Source organism: Augochlora pura, chromosome 4 (genome assembly GCF_028453695.1).
Source record: "Augochlora pura isolate Apur16 chromosome 4, APUR_v2.2.1, whole genome shotgun sequence".
Classification (NCBI taxonomy): domain Eukaryota; kingdom Metazoa; phylum Arthropoda; class Insecta; order Hymenoptera; family Halictidae; genus Augochlora; species Augochlora pura.
The window spans coordinates 17,037,472-17,054,575 of record NC_135775.1 but is presented as its reverse complement, the minus strand read 5'-3'; the positions used below and the strand labels follow the sequence as shown (position 1 = coordinate 17,054,575).

Here is a 17,104-nt window from a genome sequence, read left to right as displayed (position 1 = left end):
ACAATATTTATTGACAATTTTATAAAAATGTTAAATCATGGTGAAATAGTTTACTTTCTCACTTCTTTTAAAATGTATTTACTGTCTTGTATTCCCCTGTAGACTATAAAAGGGGAATATAATGTTTATTATTGCTAATGGTTAAAATTTTAATTTAATAATACCAATCGTCATACAGTTGATCATAAATATCTGCTTGAGTAATTAATTCAAGGAAAATAACAATCGACATCTAAGTATATTACCGGTTTTATAACACTTTATAACTTGTGCATAATCACATGTAATTTTTTAAGTTATCGTACATGGTACATGTTGTCGATGTTTTTTTTGGGTGGGGTTGGGGGTGATTGCGTGTAATCGCGGTTGCTTCATATACGTCGCAACGTCGAAACACATAAATCAATAATAATTTCTCCGTTAATTGAATGGGACCCTCAATCTTTTTGTAATTGTCATCCATAATTAATAAGATTTCTTGTTTGAAAACAGAGGAATGTAGGGAGCGATACGTCGGTGTCTAAAAAAATATGTAAATGAGAGGGAGAGACAGAAACGTCAAGAACCGGATATAAACAGGATTGACAGTTGCGTTCGGCTCGGATTACGCGCATCTCGAAAGCAAAGGCGGATCGCAAAGGCAATCCAAAAGAATAAAAGAAGATCCAAGGAAAACAAAATAAGAAACGTAAAGAGGACGTCAGATAAGGCAGAGTGGAGAAAGAGGAAGAGGAAGAGAGAAAGAGAGAGAGACAGAGAGAGAGAGAGAGAGAAGAATGAACTATTAGTGAGGTGACGAACGAGAGCAAAAGAGAAAAGAAAGGTTGACCGTGGCGTACGCGCAGCACGAGCTGCGCACGGTACCAGAAAAAGACACAAAAGGCCCGAGATGAGAAGAAAACAAGCTTTGTTAGCAGAGGAAAGTAAAGCGAAGGACAAAGCGATGGAGAAAAAAGGAAGAAAGAGAAAAAAAATATTACGGAACCCGAGCAGGAAGTTAGAACGAGCCAGGCGAACGGCGAGAGGGACGGCCGATGGAAGCAACGGAGAAAGAAAGTAGGTGTTTTATAGTGGCATACGCGCTGCACGAGCGGCTTGCCATGGAACAGACGGAGAGGTAGTCGGTCGAGAGAGGGAGCTGGAGAAGTTTAGAGAGAGAAAGAGAGCGAGAGAAGAAGGAGACAGGGATTACGGAGGCTGTAAGAAAGGAGTCGACGCGAGCGAGTCGGCGGGGCCCGGGCCGCGGGGAACGAAGAGAGAGGGAGAGAAAATAGATACTTTGCGGCGCACGCGCAGCACGAGTTGCGAACGGCGCAGTAGAAAAAAATGCAGATACGAGAAAAGGAACAACGGGAGTCGGAAGAGGACGGTACGAACGATGAAAGCCAAGAAGCCGGCGCGGCATGGTAGAGGGAGCGGAGCGGACGATGACAGAGAAAGAGACACGGGGCGGGAGCAAGCGAGAGAAAAAAGATCGCTTGTTCCGGCGTACGCGCAGCACGAGCTGCGCACGGTAACACTTGGCGCATGCGCGGCACAAGCCTGGACGCGGTTCAGGAAAACGAGTGCGAGTGAAGCACGTGGTAAGATCGTGCTGGAGGAAGAAAGAAGTAGCCTCGACTTCGAGCAGCAACAAAGGATAGAGAGCCTGATATCTCGGAGGTGAGTGAAACAGCATGAATATCTCCGAGGAGAGAACGGGACGTCTTGATAGTTGTTACAGGACGCCCTGTATAGTCGGGTACAGTGTGCTAAGCGCCGCCGGAGTAAAAGGAACCGCGTGAGAGCGACAGAGAAACGTGTCGATTTGATGAAAGGGTGGGGGTAGAAGGATAACTTGTTGCACGGGAGACCGTAATGCCGCGAACTTAACCTTAAATCAAAAACGAGAAACGGCACGCTGTTTCTGTTGCAACCATTTCTTTTTGCGCTTGTTATTCTTTCGCGAAATTCGATTGCAGGAGTAGGTTTCACGAATGTTACGAAACCATTGATGCTTTATGCTTCTTAAAACAGTGTATGCTGGATTTTCTTGCGAAAATTTTTTCGTATATTAAGCACATTTACTGATACTTTTCCGATTAAATTTACATTAGACGTATACACAAGTAGGTTTCTTCGGCGTTTCAATTTTCGAGAACCTTCGAAGTTTCTGCTAGTTTGGACGAGTTTTCTCTTATTATCTTTTGGGCTTCATTGTTTTTATTCCGTATTCTTTATTAATTAATTCTTCTCATCAGTGAGATCTTCCCATGTTGTTTTAAATGTTTGATCATGTACTTTCTGGAATGAAAATTCATCTATTTTGTTATTTTATTTAAAGTTACGACAGAATTTTAGTTTTTAGTTTTCTTTTTCCTCTACAGGAAAATTTATTTCTCTGTCTCAAACCCACGCGTTTTCTAATTGGCCAACGCTATGATGGATGCATAACCAATCAGGTTGCAAAGCGTGGGTCCCATTGCGCCCTCTTTACATTACTTCCGCGACACGTTCTCTCGTTTTCATTTTTCGAATCCTGGGATACGGATTTTCCAACTGCGTAACGGGATTTGCGAATCCATCGTGGGCCAGCTGTTGACCATCGGGCCTTAGACCGCGGTGTCTTTGGAAATTCCGGGGTTTGTGATACCAGGGTTTGCCATTGAAACCGAAAACGAACGATCCCGAAGAATGAAAAACATACTTTGTCGGCTACACTAATGGTATGTGGTAGAACAGTTTCCATAAAAATAGCTTCGCTGTCGCTCGTATCATACACTAGATAACACTTTCGTTTTATATCGACGGCTCCTACAGCATTATGTAATCTTAATACATGTTGGCCCTGTAATTTTTTTGCACCGCCATTCACAAAATGTCGGCATTTTTTGACACTATCTGTAGAAATGATATGGTCTATATAAAAACAACGGAACTTGTTAAAAATCATATATTTTTCAGTGATGGTTATGATTATATCATCTTTGGTTAAAATTATCTCTGTTTGGTAAAAATTAGAATTAGAAGAATAGGAATTAATTATTTTTTTGTAATATACAAATGATGAATTTTCGTCATTTGGCTGTTGGTGATTGTTTGTGAAATCAAGAATTTTCGTCATGCGGACGAATATGTGTTAAAATAACTTGCCGATTTCTATATATTTATGTAAAGTAGTTTTTGGATAGTGAGACGATTATTTCGAAGTAATATGGGATGTACATAAATTATATTTTGCAATAAAATAGAACATTCATCGATTTCACTAGTATATTTGAGATAACGTGTCCACTTGTTCTAGTATTGCATGTAGCTCACAAAAGTTATAACAATCGAGAAAATTAATTGACATGTTACGTTTTTATTCATCTCTTTAAGTATTCTCTTGTTCAGCGTGAACATTTTATTCTCCTTTTTAACAAGTCAGATTGCTTCGACCACTAAAAGATTATTCGTTGTAAAATTATACTGTGTTAATTCGTACAATCACATTCCATAAATGCATAATAATCCGCGGTATATCGTCTGATGCAAATTGGATTAATTGGTGCATATAATTGGTTGGCTAAAGAATCAATTTAAGTTGAGCAAAAATACACTTAGCGAATTATTTAACTTTTCACACGTATTAACAACTTGTCAGAAACGAGACAAAGGAACATACAATGTCGCCACTAGGTCCATACATACGCATACACATTCAGATTACAATACTTACGAATGTAGTTTAGAAGTAAATCGACAGATGTCGCGATTGTGATGCAGCTAGCGTTCCAATAATTTGGTCCAATTTTATGATAGTTATTCCGTTTTAACACTATATGTACCAGCAGTTCGGATCAATAGTTGAGAATTTCTTAAAAAAATGTTCCAAAAACAATAACGGTTTTATCCATAATTCAACAAATAATTTAGTCTAATAAGATGGAATACCCGATCCCAAAATTATTATTTAATTCTTTGACCCTATAAAAATGAAATTGTTATATCACGTTCCAAGATAATTTTCATATTATCAAAATTTATGTTTAAAAAATTGCTAAAAGCGTAACTATTATATGAGTCGCAAGATTCAATTTTATATTATAAGGTGCACTTTGTCATATAAAGTGAAAATACTGTAAATTAGAAAAATTATTTTATATTCACAGTTGATATTGCTTCAAGTACTAAGGGTGCTTTTCTTTTAAGAAGATTGTTGAACTACTTCTACATGCAACCCTATCATTGGAAAGCTTAGTTTAACATTTTACCAATTGATAGCCTATAAATTAGCTTTTTATCCCAATTGGTAGTCTATGAATCGATTGTTATGATAACCAATAATTTGTTATCTATTATTGAGGTATTATTATATAATTTTATAAATATCAGATACCTTTCGTGATAAATAAAGTAAATAAAATTAAGTAAATATTATTTAATACTAATGTTATGGAAATATAAAAATGTTCACGGTCCAATGACCGGTCGATAAAGTGTTAATAATAAATAAAGTATTAACACATATTCGTCAGTAATTTGTTGTACCGCCATTCACAAACAACGTAACTTGTTAAAAACCGTATATTTTCCAGTGAAATTTTGAAAAATTACATAAAACAAATTTGTCTTTAGATACAAATTTTTAATCTTTGTTGCTTTCTGAAGTTATACAATATCCAAGCGCTTAATCTTTGAATAAAATGCTTCTATACACAATACCGAATACTACGCTTTAACTTTATTTTTGGTTATGTTTACACCGTTATGCGGCGCAACCAAAGCTAAAATCAGTTCTTTATTGGAATTATATATATTTAGAGTCAATTATTTTCCCTAATATACAAACGACGAATTTTCGTCACGTGGACGAACATGTGTTAATGGACGTCTACCTATACTTGTCTACAACCGAGATCCTAACACCGGAATAGTGTAAACAAATTTACCCATCTTCCAATCATGCATCTACAAGCTGATTTATTCTAAACGAGTAACAGAGCCTTCCGTTTCGACCTTAAATCATCATCCCGTAATTCTAATATATTAACATAATGTTACCCTTCGAACGTTCTTAAGTTCGGACGTCCTTGTTCAATGAATTAACGTTCGGTTATAACGTGTTTCCGGCGAGTGAGATGAGATATGTAGTCGCGTCTCCGCAATAAAAATCGAGAAACCCAATAAACTGAAAGGGTTGCTCGCGTGGAATAGACTCGGCGCGGGTAAACGCCGATGGTATCCACACACGTGCACGGGGCAGGGCGTTCTACTCAATCGAGCTTCGGGTTACAACCGGTAACCAGAAGTTATTACCCAGTTCCGATCAGATCCCGTATCGTTGGAATAAGTTATAAGATGGACCGATTCCACGGATAATCCGATCGTATAAGTGGCCGGGCTCAATCTATCGATCATTAACGCCTCGCCGAACTCGAACATCCAGCCGGGATTCCATTTCCGACAGATATTTTAATCGAATCTTTCACGAAGTCCCGTGAGTTACGAACACGTCACGCCCGATCCTATCGATATTCCGCGACGTCCCCCGTAATTTCGAACGAGCCGGGGATTCGCGACAATCGGAAGAAAAAGAAACGGTCTTGTGCAGAAAATTGAACGCGTCTTAATTTTCCGCGATAGCGTTACTTCGACGCGGACGTTTGCGCGGAGTCGTCCGAGAATGGATCGGGAACTGGTTCAATCAATAATCGTATAATAACGGCGGACATTGGTTTAGAATGCGGTTCCAGATTAACGTAATGATTTTTATCGTTACGTTTCTCTTTACGCGAATACGCATTAAATTCTTTTTGTAAACCGTGTGTTGTATAAAAGAAGAGTATATGCGGTAATAATTAACTTTTCGCTATGCTACTATTTTATCAAAATTTAATTTTTCATCGCCTTCTGTTTTTTTTTTTAAATATAATCTGCAAGATTTAATCATTCTATTCACATTATAACATAACATATTTTTACGGTGCAAAAATTCAACAATGAATATTTATAGAAGTATTCTTTGGTTGATTTTAATGCAAATACTGTTCAAATGTTCTTTGTAATCATTGGTAGCATTGTAGGCGATTAAGTAGTGCGAATGATATATCTATGTTTTATATTTCGACAAGTGATTTTATATTTTGATAAAAAAGGAAAATAGCAAAAAATTAATTGTTGACGTGTATGCACCCCTTTGTATTTTTTCCGACACATCTATTTATAGAACATGTAATTTACGAGAAAAATTAACATGACAGAGCTAAATGACTCACCCTGTATATTGACACTAAACGCACCGAGTGCATTACTGCAATATTGCATGTCTGCAATGACGGATAGTAAAGTGTAGATGGTCACTAAGTAAAAGATCGATTTTTCAATGATGAACATTTCGAGATGAAGTATACTATATAATTACTATATAATTATAAAAAAACACACACACAACTTACGAATAATTCTTCTTTACATATCTACCTACCATACATTGGTAAATATCATGCTTTTATATTAATATTCATACTAATCGACATAGAATCGGAATATTAATGATACAGACCCCGTTTTAATTGATTAACACTAACGGCCTAACGACCGATTCCTCGTTTTAAAATTATAAAGGATGTGAAAATCGTACAAAATTTAAATAAACTGTATTTTGCCACTTTTATATGGCATCGCGTATCGGTCAATTTTACAATGTTCGGTAGCTATAGGGTTGAAATCAAGTAAAAGGTGTCTGCATATTCGATACCACAAATTCTTTCAACAAGTACAACCTAATTAATAATTGTTTCGAAAATATCCGGTTTCCATAAGATACCTTATATCGAGCAAACATGAAATTGTGGACATTGTAGGAGTTCAAAAAGGAAAAGGATAGACTTTACTAATGGTAGCCGCATTCGAGATGAATGGGATGCAAAGGGTGGTATTAAAGGGGTGCTGTGGTCTGCTCGAGTCGCAATATTTAGATTCCTGACCAACCGCACGCATCTGTCGGCCGTTTAGTGTCCGACGTTTCTATCTCTCTCTCTTCCCGCCTGACATGCGCATTCATACAAAACCCAGGCAAACGAGTTTACGCGCGCACCACCGCGCAGGAGGTGCGAATAGATACATTTCAAACGTAGAGCACAAATTAAATGAAATTAAACGGCACGTAACAATATGTAAAAACTAGACGGAGGATTTTTATGCGAGATAAAAAGTGTCCGCATCAGTTGCAAGAAATAGAAACTAAAAATAAAACTAAAAATAATACGTTGATGTTTATAATTGTTTTTAATCTTTAAGATAATGTTAATGTGTAATTACGAAATTTTGTCATAAATGCGTAAAATTCACAGTCGAATCGTAACACTATTTGACTCCTTGCACTACGATATAACCCTTTTCACGCTGCGTTGATTAGCACTTATTTGTCGGCCGTTTATTTTTTAAGATAATTTTTGTTTTTTGTATTGCCTTTATTTACTTCCGTTTCTAAACTTTGATAACAGAAGAATTCCGAAATGAATAATAAGCAGAAAATGAATAATAATTGAGATAATTTTAATTTTTCGTAAACATCTGTAGTCTACTTGTGATAAATAGATTGCAGATTTTATATATTTTTAGGTAAAATTGAGTAATTGCAATATAAAATAGTAGAAAGCTGAAGAGAATGTGAAAATGTCAGTGCATTGTTTTTAACTTGTTTATATTATTGAAGAAAGAAAGAACTTGCTATTTAATTTATATTTCGCGCAGAGAATATGTGTAGAAAATATACTATCACTTTTAAATTCTCTCAATTCTTTTCCTATCTTATACGGTAAACATTCAATTATGCCATAAATATATCGTGTACTTGCACATTCGAAATTATATTCAATTGTGTAGAAAACAAAAGATAAACTTAGACAAAATTGAGTATTAATTACCATTTTAAAGGAATTTAGAAACAATGACGTATTATTAAAACAATCTATTTAAACTATTAAAGAAAAGGAAGACTTTCTATTTCGTTTCTCTTTTTTGCGATTGCCGGAGACAATTTTTATGTCGCATAAAAATTCGTGCGCTACTTGTCGTTGATCACCAGACTGTAGATCAAATGCAAAACATTAAAACTATTTTAAAGAGTATAAATATACTTCTGCATTATTTCCGTATATATAATATAAATAAGATAATTAGTTGAAGAAACGTCTCGACAGCTTCTATAGCATACAATTAACGCGAATCACTTTTATGTTTACAAAAGTCTTATCTATTCATGGAACGAGACTGGAATATCCTCCGATCGTTTCCACGATAATTACGCGGAGCCGATCAGCATCGCTAATTGAACAATTCGATCTAAAATCACGTTGCGCCTTGATTGGTAAAACAACATAGTTGCCGAGAACACAGCGAGCGTTTCCCTTTGATTTTTGCCCGCAGAAAAACACGATCGCCGGTTTAATCAGGTTGCCCATCCGTACCTACGAACAGTAACGCTACCGTGGTGCTCTTATTTCCGCGTGCCGCCCCGGCGTGTTGTAACAAGTTACACATATGCTCTCGGAGGCGAAACGGCTCCGGGGAATCCTCGAGATTACAATCCGAGATTAATCCGAGTGCTCGTCGAATCTCATTACGCGTCGTACGAGCGTGCATTCGGCATTGCGAATTTGCTTTCGATTTAATCAATTAATTGTGCCGCGGGATACGTACCGGTTGCGTTGTTCGAGACAACGGCGAAACCAGTCGCGGCGAACACGCGTGGCTACAGAGGCTCGCGTGTGCCCGCGCGAGGTTTGTTCCGCGGACGAACAATTTCACGGGAACATACGGTCCCGCGTACCAATTGCATACCAGTGGGCGCCTTGCAGCAAGGAGTACATATTTGCATAGATAGAGCAAATGGTGCGCGCAACGGTATCTATGCCAGCACTCCGGCAGAAGTCCAGCACTCGAGCGAGGCTACACGTGCAAGCGCGTGCACACGCACACGTACGGGAGGACGCACCATCACGCATCGGCACGCACCAGCACGCACCGGCACGCACCGACACACAGGGTACACGCGGGTGCGTTTTTCGAGGGTATGTTCATCGGCTCGTTCGCTCGCTTGCCTGCCATCGGCCCCAACAGCGTGTGTATATCTCTTGATGGCAGCTGGAGGTTCGCGCGTGAGAACTCGGTGGCTCCGAGGTTCCCTGGTTTCTCGTCGCCACCTGTCCTTGTGCTGCTCTCTCGAGGCGACTGCCAACCCTCTTTCCTCGTCCTCCTTTTCTTTCTGCTTCTTCTCTCGCCCTCCCCGCGCCTCGTCGTGCCGCGCGCGCGCGCGCTGCCTGCAACCCTTCGCGAAGTAATCACGCCTTGCTTCGCCTTTACCTTGCCTCGCCTCGCCTTTACATTGCCTCGCCTCGCCTCGCCTCGCCTCGTCGCGCCGCGCCTTGCCCAAGCCGCAGGGGCGTCGATACCTCACCGAATCGGAGAAAGTATCGCGGTCTTTAACACTCGGCCGGCGGGGTTCGGGTGCAATTCGACCCACACCATAAATATTGTTATTTGGCTAGGGTGGACGGGGGCCAGTTACTGTCGGTGCTGGATAAAATAGCATTTTAAATGGCGAATTGTAAATACATATTTTATCTTAGTTCGCGCAGGTACATTTGGACATACGTTATTTAGTTCTCGAGAGAATGCACTTTCTAAAGTCGAGTACTTTATTTGTTCGAAGGACTGTATTTTTGAAAATGAAACGTTTTATTTGGTCGAAAGAATATATTTCATTCGTTGTTTAACAAATTCTTCAGATGATATTTCATGTAGCATTTTATTTGGAAAAGTCTGAAAACATTCATGTCATAAATTCGGAATGTTTTATTTATTTCATTTGTCATCGTCAATTACAATATTTTTATTTTACTAAATCCTGGTGTAAAATAGAATTATTTATTTATATTTATTATTTATAAAGTATACTTTCTTTCTGCATTACAAATATACATTCAGTGGAGATCTTTGACAAATACTTGAGTAGATTTAATTTGTAAATATTATAAGTTCTTACGTCATAACGTTTTATGTTAGGTCAACTATTTTCACAGTTTATTTTCATGTAAAGAACTACAGGCAATAGTCTATTTTATGCTCTATGTTATTAATATAAGGAATATTTTATTTTATGTTTTAGATTAGCAATATAATAACTTCAATAAGATTAAGAATAAAAACGTAGAATCAGTTATACGGATTATTATCGTAATCTGATATTGTCTATGGAACTCGTTAATAACATTAGGTATTTTGTTATTACAATACAGTCGTTGCAAAAAGTATTCGTACACGTGTTAAAACGGAATGATTTCGTTATAATTGTCACAAGTGATCTACATTTTGTTGGTATGTTACAAGGCCTAGTTTACTAGACAATAGCTGTAACATTGTCAACAAAAATTAAAAAAACAAACATTCATTATAAGCTCAAACAGAAAAAGTGGAGAATGTACTACTTTTAATTGTTTCACCAATCCAACGAGTTGCAATTATTCCAAACAATTTTTTAGCCATTATCTAGTAAACCCGTTTCTCTAACACTTCAACTTAAACAATTTAAAGTTGAAGAAATTTAGGAAGTTCGTCCGAATTTAAAAAAAGGTCATTCTGTTTTCAAACGTGCAAAAATACTTTTTACGACGTCTGTGTTTCGAAATGTATTTTGTAAGAATACGTCACATAAATTGCAGTTACAATGATAAAATAACCGAAAGAATTGCAGAAATCTTAATGCACGATATCTTCTCGCCAGGACGTGTAATTGAATACGCGGAGTTATTTATTATGTGCTCGGTGAAAGTGGAATCTCGACATTGACAATTCGCAGCATTTGCTCCTTGCCCTTCCTTTCACCGGATGCCGGGTGATCCGATCGCAGTGCCGATTTTTTTTTCACGGTTTCACCCCTGGCTGGCCGAGGACTCGACCGGCAACCATAAGCGTGCACGGAACGTGGAGGTCGTGTGCGAGAAGCATGTGCGCCTTTTGAAGCTGCATCCCTCGCGGTGATCGCACACCCTCCCTTTTCTCGTTGGTCCTACCGGGGCCCGTGTGCTTCGCGTGCTGTTCCGCGTGCTCCATGGGTCCCATGGGCCTCGTGGGCCTCGTGGGCCGCGCGGGTAGGGGAAACCGGGGCAGGGTTCGCCCATAAACGGTTCGAAAAGAATATATGTTTTCTTTAGTATAAAAATATTAAAACAAATTTAAATTATTATATATTTCCAAAGCGTTTAAAAATAACCTTAAAGTAGTTTTAAAGTTGTAGATATGGGGTAAAGAGATCTCGTTATGGTAATAAGAGTCGATAACAAAAAAATGGAATTCTTTAGTTTTCACAAAAAACAATATCTTGAAATACTTTTAGGTAGTTACATTTAATTATATTTGTAAGGTTATGTCAGTTTGCCTCTAATAACATACTTATCATTAATCGATTCATTTAGACATTTTCGAGACATTTTACGTTATTGTTAATAAAAATATTGGTATCTATAGAAATCATGGGCATACAGATCAAGATTTCTGATTAAATTTCAGGTCAGAGACGCTGATACTTCATTATCTTATTTATTTATTAAATACAAGCATTTTTATCATTTAACGGATATAATTATCATTATACTGACGAGTCAATTTAGTATATAACTTTCTTAAATTTTAATTTTGAAAATAAATGTTCAACGAAGTTGTCTTCGCAACAACGCACAGTGTACACAACTTCGTCACGTCAAAATCAAAGAATTGATAGAAATCAAACAATCAGCAACTATAAAAACGAGCCTTGAGAGTTCTACTAATCTTACCTCCCCATATAAAATTGTCCATAATTGTTCACAAACTGAAGAACAATATTTTTCATTATTTAATTTTGTTTATTTTGAATTAATGGCCAGAATAAAGGCAGAATTCGAGATAATGTATTATGGAACATCTAAAAACCAAACTAACTCTACATGGCATTGAATACATCATAATTTATAATACTTCAAGTTTAACACAAATTTCCACGGTTGAGAAACGGTACACGCTTTAGCGCGAACAAATAGTAACCGCTTCGTCGCCGTTCGATCAAAAGCTCTTCGATTTTGACAGAGCTTCAACGGCTCGTCCAACTCTGGGACGCGGTCGACGCGCCGACACCTCCGTGATCGGGCCGGAAAAAAAGAAATTGGGCCTCGTAACGGTCGGGCGCGAGGCGTAGATGCTACCGCAGAAAAAGAAGTCGGTGCCGTGCCGGTGCCGGTGCCAGTGTCGCCCCGAAACTGGCAATAAAGTTGCCCGAAGAAACGGAAACTGTGCCGCGGCCCCCGGGACTGTTGCCAGAGTTACACGGTACCGTAATTTCGGCCCGAAGACCATAAATTACCTGCGGATGTTGTAATTTCCGTGTATCCTCGGGAACACTCTTGCGTTTGTATTCTTACCAATGATAAGTCATTGAGGTCAACGATAGGGACCGACCGGCCAAGTAGATGTGAAAGACTACGCCGACCGAGAGGCGAGAGAGTCGCTCCGGGGCGTTCCAGCGGAGCAAAAGAGGAGAAGCAAAAAGGACGAGCGCCGAGTGCCGCTTATCACGCTGCTCATCCACTGTAATTAAGCTGGTGAAAAGTATCGAGCTGTGCGTATCGATATAATAAAGGAGATGCGAACGTGTGACACAGTTGGGCGCATATTTGCTTCCGGGCCGTAAACAGGTAAAGGGATGTTTATTCGCCCGGAATATTCATGCAGCTTCGCCGCCTTCTCCTGGTTTCCGCGCGCCTTTCTGCGCCGTGCCTTGTATTTTTCAAACTGCTCCAACGCGTTAACGTTGCAAAAAACTCGGATTTATTTTTCGGCGCGTGTTATAAATATAAATCGACCGATCGACGTTAATGATCGGTCGCGAGCACAACCTGCGTCTCCTATTCCCCGTTAAAGTAATTGCCGTCAGTGGATTGCTCGTGCATTCGCGTAGCCGGGGTGCGGCTTTGACGAACTCGCTGGTGGAAATTGTTACCGGGTAGAAGCGCCATTGTTTTATTAATAAGAAAGTTACCGAGTCGCACGAAATGATTTCGCATTTTTTGATCGCGAGTTATAGGAATTATGTTTGTACAAATTGATCGACGAAATTTCATGATCCAAGTATTTCTTAGAGCCAAAATGTCGGATGGTTTAGGTGTGTAGATAATTAATTAGTCCAAGGTTATTGTCAGATTATTTTCTATCAGTAACGAAGTTTTGTTTATTATCTAAATTGAAATTGTTAATCGAGAAACGTGATTTTTTCCAAGAATCGCGAAATCAAAGTCGGCTGCGTCGATTTGAAGAAAAAAGTGGCACAGAGATTCCACGTTTTCTTTAACAATTTTAAGATCAATGTAACATATCGACCCCTATAAATTGTTTACTTGTCTTAGCGTTGAAAATCACCCGTACTCATTTCTGTTATAGTACGTCGACGATTTTTAAAATACTTTAATTTTCGTAATATTTTAGTCCAATGATCTACTTTTGATCGACGATAACTCCGTGAAAAATCATCGTAGGCAGATGACTTTCTTTTTAAATCAAAACTTGAAACCTCCGCATTAAGACAATGTTCTTGACTTTTAAGTTGGTCGCACTCTCGCCATTGTGACCCTTTAAACATGCGACCATGTTCGTTGTATTCAAAATGATCAAATTTGACGAAATGCGCGGATTTTCTAAAATTTTTGTTCAGAGATGCCGTTTGAAGTAGAACGAAATTCTTCTTCGCTTTAAAAATAAACGCGGCTTCAATTCATTTTCGACAATGTTACGGTCCTTCAAAGTAACCTTAACTACCAGTTATTTAATTGTCAACGCGAAGCTCGATATCGATGAAAATGTAAATCGGTGTCTAATCACCGGGCATGTCCAATCACTAGGACATTTACCTTGGCTCTCTCGGTGATAGAGCGGAGTCATTGCTCCCGGGCGAACACGTCCCTCTACGTGCTCTGAAGAAATCATCCGACGGATCGGGATCTTACTTGGGTTCTGCGGGTATTCAGCAGGCGTCGCGATTCATGAGAAGCGACATTATTCCCGTGGTGGCTTTGGCAGGAACACGCCATTCGTCGTCCGGAGGGGAGACGTCTAACGAGTGACAGCTCGATCCACAGGGCCGATATCCGCGTGTCGGTCGATCGAAGGAGAAGAGATCGTTGCCGGGGACCGGTAGAACGAGCTCCTCCGCCAAGGAACGTCGCCGATGCGCAAGAAAGCCAAACCGTTTTCGTTCTCTGTTCTTTCTCTACCGGCTCGACTTAATCGGCTTAATCGCCTTCGGTTCTCGTGCAGGGGAAACTCTAATATTTATGCTGTTAGAGTGTACGCGATCACCTGTGCACGTCGTCACCGGTCCGCTATCGCGTATATCGATGGTTAAGACGTAGTTGCGCGATCCGAACACGACGCAGAATTTTCAGTTAACGGGGACATTTTTCTGAACTCTCGCGTTTACTTGGCTTAGCGTGGTCGCATTAAGTGGTCTTTGGCGATCGCACGGCTTACGTGGAGACTAATATTGTAGATTATAATTCACGTTTATGACACGCGTAACTATAACAGAAAATTGTTTTCTCTTTTTTTGTATAGATTTGTCATCGTTATAACATTTATTTCAGTTAGAAGTGTAATTGAACTTCTTCCAAAAATCACGAAATACAAAATGCTCGCGGCATGAATTAAAAGTAGCGTGGACATAACCTAACCTTAAGGTAATTTAGAGTTAAATTAAATTTATAGTATCTTTACAATTTATTTCATTTATCTTTTTATATTAGCATCTATTTTTTATTATTTTAAGATATAAGTTACATTCTCGAAAGTTTTGACATATGTCTTCGAATATAGTCATTGCAAAATATTAAAATGGCAAGTGAAATAAATTATAAAGTTACTATGAATTAACTTAACTTTAAATTGTGTTAACAATAAGTTTAGTCAATAAAGTCCTTAAAAAACATTTAATCATTACAAAATTAAAGCAAAGTATTTCAATTTTCTGTGCATTTCATTATTCTGATTTCTGATAAATCCATCTAATTTTACTAATTTCTGTTTTATACATTTAATTCTACTGATTTGCGTTCCATGCACTTAATTCTACTAATTTGTGTTCCACGTATTTGATCTTACTAATTTTCGTTCCATACATTCAATTGAACTAATCATTGTCCTATTCATTTAATCTTACTAATTTCTGTCCTATGCATTTAATCCGACTAATTTCAATTATATGCAATGCATCGCCCCACTGATTGTCTTATGCGTGATGAAACAGCTTTGTAATACAACTGTTTCCTTATGTACATCGTTCGTTACAATTTGCCAAGCCCATTTCTGTATAGCGACGCTATATCGGTCTACGTCGTTTAGAGTCCCGATGCTGCGTACACATTTAGTGTAACTTAGCATCAGGGTGTACTTACATAGTTAGGAAGGGGTACCTTAAGGCGTACAGCGTAAACTCGCTCGACTATTTTCGCTGCAAGGGATTTTGCTCTCTGGAATTTCCATAGCTGATATGGATTATGCGAAGCTATTCGACCAACGCTCCACTTGCACTGGATAGTAAAAGTGTTTGCATAATTAGGCGTCCTCTAACTCTTTCGATTCTTCGAAAATGTAATTTTGTCTTCGATCGTAGTTGGATCGTAAGGTATTCGTCGTTATTGCGAGCCAATTTAACAGATCCGGAATAGAAATGTATAATTAGAATCTGGTGATTAGGCTTCAAATTTTATGCATTTATGACGAACATGGTACTTTTGCGATGAAATTACACAAATGGCAATTAAATGAGTAGACGTTAAACATTAAAAGATGATTCAATGTATCAGCTTCAGCTTATAAACATCGTTAAAGGAATAAATAACTTTTTAGTCGACACCTTTTTTCTTGGAACTGATGCAAATAATATATAAGAATAATTAGAAGCGGGGAAAATTTCAGTTTGACTTATTAGATTAATTATAGAACTACCTAATGTTGAATAGGATACATTTACTTAAGTTTATAAAAAGGAATATGAAAGAAATAAATTCAGAAACTACGAAGAAAACACTTTATATTTCAACATTTTTCTCGAATCGACTATTTTTCGTATGAATTTCTGTACAAACCAAATTTTATTTGAACATATATATTTCTAGATAAATTTTCCTTCGATAGCGTTGTTTAAAATTTGATTCGTTGACCTTTATCCCGTATCCGTCGTGGGAATAAAATTTTGTCAACCGTGATCCGAGCACATGTTTCCTGTAGTTCAATCTTTTGCGGTCGTATTAAGTTCATACGTAGGTGTCATGCTAATCGGTATTATTTTTCGTCGAACGGACAGTAATATATAACATACAGAACTAAGTAAGAAAAACCAAATTTATTAAATCCTTTTTTAAAGTTTTGATATATGTAACAAAATAATACGTTTTAATTTTATGTAGAAATAAAAGAGAATAAGCAGCTCTGATGGCTGAGGGTAGACACACGATTGCATATAATTAGTATTTAACGGAGGAAATTTATGAACGTTTAAAGGACGAAGCGCGCGCGCCAGAGTAAGAAACGAATCTCGCAGAAAATGGAGTAAAGAAAATGCTTCTAGATAACGACAGAGCGTAAGTGCGACAATTTCAATATAAATGACGATTTCAGGCAGGTGTTGATTTGCATTGAAATGAACATCGACACTTTCCACGACATTTTGTTTATAAACGCACATGGCAAATTATCGATGCATCTGTCGTTCGTTGTCGCAAATTGGCAGAGCGTACGAAACGTACGCGGGACGTTCCTGTAATTAAATCACGCGTAGCTTTATATATCCTGCATTATCGCTTTATCAATCAGCTGCGTCGACGCAGGATTGCTAGACTGCGGATGTTTGAACTCGTCGATACCACTGCAAAGTAGACCGAGAACCGAAATTAAGAGATTAACAAAACCTGATTTTCCTCGTCACCGGTCTCGTCCGATCGAAACAAGATTTCGTTGTTTTATCGATACGCCTGATCAGTGCTTTTAATTAACCGCGTTTCGCACGTTCGAAATATCCTGTGGATAGATCATGTGGAAACGGTGATATTACGGT

The 17,104-nt window shown here is 38.3% G+C and overlaps 1 protein-coding gene across 1 annotated transcript in view; it reads left to right on the top strand.

The window, feature by feature from the left end:
• The first annotated feature begins 886 nt into the window (after window positions 1-886).
• LOC144469139 (tubulin monoglutamylase TTLL4) overlaps window positions 887-17,104 on the top strand; it is a 157,995-nt gene continuing 141,777 nt past the window's right edge. Inside the window, exon 1 of the mRNA XM_078179084.1 lies at window positions 887-1,662. The gene's annotated coding sequence lies outside the window, so the exon portion shown is untranslated. The remainder of the gene's footprint in view (window positions 1,663-17,104) is intronic.